Consider the following 8,169-nt stretch of genomic DNA (forward strand, 5'->3'; position numbering starts at 1 on the left):
TCAGACAGGATGAACAGTCTATAAAACATGATATTGTAGTTTTGGGACGTTAAACCCGGCATATCAATCAATCAAAACATGATACGATGCCACGCATTAAGGAGAATGACAGTGTATGTACAGTTGTGCACATACATACGCACGTGCGAACATACATAAAGTATGGTACAACACCCCCTGCTCCAAAAAAATCTCTGGCTACGCCCCTGTACATTGGAATTTTTTCTATACCTGTCTTTTTTGGTCTTTTCATATATCTTGCTCTCTCTTTCTTTCTCCTGATTTCTTTCAACGTCCCGCCCAGTTCCCAATCTCCCCCGAGCTGTTCAATGCTTTACAAGACTTTGCTAAGCTATGCGCAGGTATGGGGCCTCGACAGCTGGTTAGCAAGGTCGGTTGTGAGTCGGCGTAGCCATTACTAATTGATTCAGTTATCGCATTGGTAAGGCTGACTCCCTCAACTGTGATAACTGCAATTCCGTAAAAGCTCTACCATGTCCTTTGTCATTGTCTCAACTTTGAAGAAGATCACCGGACTGTTCAGTGTGCTTTAAGAAGTCTGGATGACCGACCCTTTACTCTGGAGAACATCTTTGTTGGGCCGCACGAGCCCATCGACAGTTCTTGAGGTCAACGTTACTCAGTGACCACCTGCAAGACCCTGCACATTGTGGGCGGTGTGTGTGATGATTTCAATGTCCATCTATTCATCTCTCTCTCTTTTACTCCCTCATTTCCCTCTCCCCAAGTTTAGGCTAGCAAACTGGGCTTACTGTAGTCAACCTTCCCCCTTTTTTTGTATGCTCTCTCTCTCTCTCTCGCCTTTAAATCGAGGCTATTCAGGTTCGAGTATCCACCCATGAATAATTTCTTTCGCTTTCTTTAGATCCCCATATAACTTTTTCTCTGCACTCATTCACTGAACCATCGTTTTCTTGGAGCAAAGCAACAAACGATGAAGTGGAGAGTGAGAGGGCACGACCGTTACTTATAATGATGATTTCTGCTTCCGACAGACAAAATACGACAAGCTCAAACAGCGTCGCAGTTAGAAATTATGTGATCTATATACTACGTTATATAAAGATTTTGTTATTTCGCCACTGTAACCACAGGATGACAACTCCGCCCAAATATTCAGCTAGTTTCCAACAACCCTGACAATGGGGAATTCTTAACTCTAATCAAGTCATAAAACCTCCAAAATAGTTTCAAGAGACTTTCCTCAAGAAGATTTTGATGGCTGCACAGTATATGGTGGTCGGAAACTTTTGACACACATGATCAGTTAATGGCGGCTATCTTGCCGTGCTACTTACAATAGACCTGTGGTATACTGCCAGCTTTTTTTATGTTGTCAGGTATATTATACCTAAAAGAGTCCAGAAGGGCTGTGAGTTTTCGTTCTTTTTGTCATTTTTTTTCTTCGTCATGTTTTATTCATTGTAATGAAGCTGTAGTATAGTTACGTGGAAATCTCATTGTAGTATTTCCTTTATCTGTATTATTTTTCCTCATAAGACTGTCGTCTTCGTTTTCAGGAACAACACTTCGAGGTATTGTGCAAAAACTAGCAGAATCTAATTATGGGAATCAATCGGCCCTCGGGAAGGGCTAAGCAAGCACATCAGGTGACAAAGCCCAGCCATCTCATATCAGTTTTTCTATTTGCTAGCATGTAATATATGTATCTTCAGGAAGACATGAAACTAGAATCTTTGAAGTCAGTGCCCTGCATCAAGCTAACGATATCTAAACAGAACTCATTGATATATAAACAGAACCCATTTCACTGATATAATTTTTTGGAGCTATTGTAAAGCCTTCTTCACTACTGTTTTATATAATGTAACAAACACGAAGGTAATTACGCGAAACCCAGTAGATAAAGAGCGTAAAGACAAGAGCACGTGGACTGAATTCTTAGCAGAAAGTAGGTATTGCAAGAAGATGCGATGCAAAAGCCATGACCAGCCAGAGAAACGCGAAATATATTTTCGTCTATGCAGCAACCTAAAAAAATGCAATAAAAGCGACGCAAGGCTGAAGTCCTTGTTTCCAGGCCTTTGTACGCCGTATACGACGTATGAGAAATGGCGTAGAAAACGATGGAACAGCCAGGGCACCGACCATCCAAAGCGTCCCCCTATTTAGATTTTTGTTGTTGTTCACGGTTTTCTTTACGCTAGACTCTTATTGCCGCTTTGCCTACCGTGCTTAGTTGGTAAACATTGTTTTTTATGTATTGTGTAAAAGCTTCTTCGCTCGCTGGACGCGTTGTCCTGATCTTACAATGTGCACGAAAACGTGAACGTAGAAATAGCTCGCGTTATTGGAATCACAAAGTAAGATTTAAATACCCAATGCACAATCTCTCCGACATTCGTCTCTTTTTGCTTAGGTACATCGGTGAGGGTCTGTGGGTGTGGATTTATTTATGCCTTCTGCGTGTTTTCGATTGTGTGTGCAATGTTCATCCATCCTCTAGCTTGTTGAAATTGTGTCTGTATATTCATGTTACCCTCTATAATAAATATTTTTCTTATATCTCTAGTGCCTTTTTTATAAATAATAAGAGTGTCATAAGTTGGTCACTGATCAAACCCCAATTTAGTATATTGCTAAAAGTACAATGTCTGTTATGTTGCTGGAAACAGTATTGTTTAAATCGGGTGGAACTTGATCCAGCGTGGTTTGTACAGTAGCGCATAGCTTCCGTGAAAACCTGACAAAATGTCCATATGGATGTTTGATGACCAAAAACTACTCGTTCGCTTAAGTCACGTGAACGTCAAATATTTGTGGTGGTTTTCACGCTGCGCATAGAAAAAAGCACTATCTTTCATTTATGGCCATACAACTCCAGTCTGCCATGTGTTTTAGACAATAATATATTGCACTTAGGAAACTCATGCCGAGTTATTTAGTCTTTTGTGTAGAGAGTGGTGATTTTTCACAATTGTCTGCTATTATCTACATGGCAATGCTGTCCCGGTGTGACTCTTCCCAACTTAACAGGTACAAATTCTATCTTTAAATAATTTATTAACGTTGTGATTGTGAGCACTTGAATGACTGATGAAACATCCACTCTTGCTTTCGAGCACTGATGTCATCAGGAAGAATCCGAAGGAAGTGGTGGCATCGATACGACTGCAGCGCCTTGCTACAGGGTATTTTTTGCTTGCAATGCTTATGTGACTCTGAGAACAGCCGAGCATCTCTCTGCTGCTCTGTTCACTGCCATTCATGTCATGGAGACTGTGTTACGGAGTTTGGAAACAAGATAAGAAAGACGTGTTCTATATTGACCACCTGTAGCACTTCATTCATAACGTGATTTACAATGTTTCGAGAAAGACTTCACTTAAGAAGTAATATGCGGGTAAAATTTCATAAGTTTTTGCAGAAGCAGCAATCTTCTCTTTGCTGAATAAAGTTATACAATAACCCATACCATGGAACAAATATACACATAAATAAAAATATAAACTATACCTCAGCTAATTTGCTTCGTAACAGCTGATAGCGGACATTTTCTCTTTTGCAGAGCCTTGTACTACATACAGCAAGACAAAAACTAAAATAGATATTCGTAGACGTCGCGGTAGCCTAAACGTGCCAGTGATTACTCTATGAGAAAAGGTATTCGCGCAACTACAGTGGAGACGAGCCACAGGAAAGCTCAATTTAATCGAATATATCTGTTTGTATGTGTGTACTAATTATCCTTGTTTTCTGTTCACTATTTTTGTTCTTTAAAACTGTAAAACAGGCAAGACACATATAGTAGGTGCGAAAAAAATTGCCCGCAGCTTCCCTCGGGGGAACACTGAGGAGGATGCGGAGCATATAATTGGTTAACGGGGTGTTAAAGTGCGACTTAGTTGGGTCGATGGCTAAATTGGTTAACGTGGTTGTGAAATGGGGTGTTAAATTGCGACTTACTTGGGTCGATGGCTAAATTGGTTAACGTGGTTGTAGGAGGGGGTGTTAAATGAGTGAACACGTACACACGTATGCGAAAGGGCGGCGCTGGTTGAAGGGACGTCGATCATTGTGTTTGTGGATTCGTTGGAATTCATTTCACCGCGACCTTGGACGTCGACGCGCCGTACAAACCAACCGACGAGCGGCAACTGAGCGAGCGAGCGCCGACCTTGAGTATATATACAGCGCGACGGTGCATGCACTGTCAGCTGTTGAATGTTCTCGAAGCGCGACGCCACATGCGCGTCCACTGGAGAATCAGGAGAATTGTAGATGTCGAACGCGGTGTGTAGAGGAGGAAGGGTGCACAGATGGTGGAGGAGTGAAGCGCGTGTGGTGTGTAGAGGAGGAAGGGATGCACAGATGGTGGAAGAGTGGGCGACGGCGCGACGGCGCATGCGCGCGCGTCAGCTGTCGAATGTTCGAGAAGCGGTGCGGACGGCGCGGACGGCGCACTACAAGGCGCGAGTATAAGATGCTTCCGCATCTAAAAAAAGCACAAAAAGTATGGCGCTGTCTTCAAAAACTGAAGCTTTTTGGAAGCAAGCTTGCATATTTGTACAATGAATCATATTCAGTATACCTGTGCCTGAGTGATACATCGGGAATGAATAAGAAGTGCAAAAGCCCATCCCGAGGGAATACGTACAGCGCAGGCTTATCAAATTATCATATTGGTCCTGGGCTCGTTTGTTTATTTTGTACAGTGAAGAGACGTGTCCGTCGACCGTTGAGTGCCGAGATGGTGTGGACGCCGTGCCATTACCATAACCGAATGGAATGTGCATGAAGATCGGGGTAATAAGGTAAACATGGAAACGCCTTGAACACAAACGCAGCGACACGCCCAAAGCGTTAGAGAAGATGTAGCGAGAATGTTTGAGAGAAGTGCGAGATAGTTACGTTGTGTTCTTCAAAGGGGTTTCGTGTACACTGTGCAACGAATGATGCTGCCGGTAGATACGTTCTCGTACAAAATAAATGCCCGGATAGGACGTCAATTTGATGGGACACATGAAGATCGATGAATGCGGCCGTCAATGTTCCCCTGCTACGTGGCCTTCTATTGATGTTCCAGCTGTCAGTTTTACGGAGTGCTGTGTGTCCCTACGTATCTCTGAAAGCGAAGACGAATGATGTAGGGGGCGAAGTCACATCGAAGTAAACAGTGAGAGCAGGTTTACGCTAGACAAAAAAGGATATGTTATGTGCAGGTATTGCTTTTCCTTTGGCCCACCACTTGTTCTCACAACGCCATACACAGATGGTTACGGATATTTCTTGCACGCTCTTTGAAATATTTTTGCCGGAATAGGACAATGTTCAGATATATTGAAACAAACCGTCCTTTATCTTACTTCTAGTCTATTCAATGTGCTTTATTGCGCCGTGGTACTTTCAAGAGGCACTTTCTTGAACACGGAGAATTATTTGGACGAATCAAAATCATTTACTATGCAAAACCATTTACTGGCTTCATAAACGAGATGTAATGCACATACCCATTTGTACTGATGCTACTCAAACATAACACCAATAGCACTCATTATGTAAAGCAGTATGAGTGAATATCATCACCAAGGCGGAAATGTAGGCCCGTGTGCTCAAAATGGGGTGCACACTAAAGAACCCCAGGTGGTCTAGATTTCCGGAGCCCTCCACTGCGGCGTCTCTCATAATCATATAGTGGTTTTGGGACGTTAAACCCCACATATCACTCAATCAATCAATCAATCAATCGAATATCATCACCAGTGAGCAAGAAATGATGTGCGTTGGTTACCGCACTGTATCTCTCATGCATTGTGGTAAACTAGGGTGGCGTAGTAAAAAAATTGTTTAAATATTCAATGAACAGTTGAGGTGTGACATAATATAGGGTGCACACCATGTGCCAAATGTAAAGACAATCATAGCGCGACATAGCTGGACGGGACCAAGATGGAATCTATTGTGGTCCACCATCGCTTTAAACGGGCAAGTCAAATTTTGTATTTGCCAGAATGGCGTGTGAGCTGGATATTTATAGCAGTAAACCTATCAAGTACAATAGATAGATTGAAGTTATCAATGTAAGGATTTGAGCCCAGCGAAAACAGAAAACTCAGTTGGACCTTCTGTTACTGTTTATATACTAGAAATGATTCGTTGTTGAGCCTGAAAGGAAGACCGCAGCACAGTAACGATGCAGGGTGGCGTTGGTGTTGTTTAGACATTATAACTAAAGTACATTGGAGAACAATCGTATCTGAGAATTCTGTAACTCGTTCACAGTTCATATTTTTTTATTGCCTGGCAACACTCTACTCTTCTTTCACGCAGTATTCCACGCTTCGGGCACATGACGTTCATATATATTTTTAACCAGTTTAAAGCATTGGCGCGCTTTGTGGTAGCACACCTGCTTGTCAGGCGAAATGTGTGAATTGGCTACTCACTCACCGCAAGGATGTTTATCACTCGTTTTATCCACACATTTCTTAATTTTTCATTCATAGAAATTACTCAATTTTTGCTTACAACAAACGACGCCAACGTCAAAGCTTTTGATAAGTGAGCTCTTTAACTTCTCGGCGTCAATAACCTGCGAGGTTAAAAGCAGTGGACCAAAAATGAGCAGCCGTTTTATAAAATAGAATGTTATTATTTACTATCCATATGAATGCAAAACAACTTTAAAAGATGGTGTGTGTACTTCTCAAGAGGGTACAGATAATAAGCATCAGTTAATATACGGCAGACTTAATTTTTCATTTCTTATTTATGTTTATGATCTTTTTCATTCCACTTATGATAATAGGCTATCCACAAAACTCACCGTGTTTGCAAATCAGGCTAACCACAACCCTTCCCATGTTCACAAATTGAGTGGGCCATACACGAGTGCGCGGGTCGTCGTTTGGGTCCGAGTAGGAAACGAACCCGGGGGTGGTGCTATTCTGGACATTGTAGAATTCCGCCATGTTGTCAGATTCCGCCATTGATCGCTGATAATTGGCCAAATGAGCTGCTACGCCCTTTGTGATTGGCCTAGAATGCCACCATTACGACATTTGACAATATGGCGGAATTATACAGCGCACAGCACCCCGGGTTGTTACACAGCACCCCGGGTGCAGCACCTCGAATCATACAGCACCCCGGGTCGTTTTTGTGGCAACGGGACGTTGCACCACGCGGTGGGGTGTCTGGTTGTGAGTACAGTGAAAATAACTACCTCTGCTTGGAAATGCAGGGAAAGTAACCTTCAAACACTCATGCTCTACAAAAACACACGCCTCCTGTAGACGTTCGTCACAATACAGGATAATATATTGCAGTATTAGTGCGTGCTACAAGAGCTCGTTGCGATCAGGCGTCCTGCCATTTGATTGTCATAATGACTTCGCGGTTTGAAGCTCGTGACACGCTATAAAACACACAAACGCTACTGCGCCTTTTTCCTAAAAGCTGTATAGTAAGGTAACAACCCCCCCCCCCCCCTAAAAAATCTAATCTGCAATTTCAACACCGATAAGTTCAGTGCACTTTGAAGAACAAACATGTGGAAGAATGACGTAGAAGTGCCGCTCCAAGCGGATTAAATGCTGCGCCAACGTGCGCCGCCCGCCATTGGCGTAAGCAGTATACGCACATGAGACTTCATTTTTCTCTAATGGCGTTTCTGATAATTTTTTAGTTAAATGTACCTTTACAAAAGAAGTGTTAGATCAATTACAATAAAACGTTGCACGCATAAGCTGCAACGAGTTTAAAACGATCTGAAACAAGAAAATTGCTGGCTTTGCAAAAGTGAAGCTGTAAAGAAATTGAACAGCAATAAGCACACATGTAGTAATTTTTATTCACAAAAGCTTCGGAAAGGATGTCTTACTTCTCTAGTTTAGATATAACAAATGGACTCTACAATAGCACGAGTGCATATATTTCTTTCAGTGGTTGCATAGAAAAGGTACATTGTACGAGTAGGCCCACTTCAAAATTTGGGAGTGGGCTAAAGGAAGGATAGGCATCCTACGAAAGAACTGCTACGTGATAAGCAGTGATATTCTTTGTGTGCCACTGAAGTTTTCTGTGTATAGTGGCAGCAGTTTTTAGAATATTACGTAAAAACTGACATATACCATTCACCCGCACATACACCACAACTCAAGTCAGTCATCCTTAACGACCAGCGGT

This window comes from Rhipicephalus microplus, chromosome 6 (genome assembly GCF_043290135.1).
Source record: "Rhipicephalus microplus isolate Deutch F79 chromosome 6, USDA_Rmic, whole genome shotgun sequence".
In the NCBI taxonomy this organism is placed as follows: Eukaryota; Metazoa; Arthropoda; class Arachnida; order Ixodida; family Ixodidae; genus Rhipicephalus; species Rhipicephalus microplus.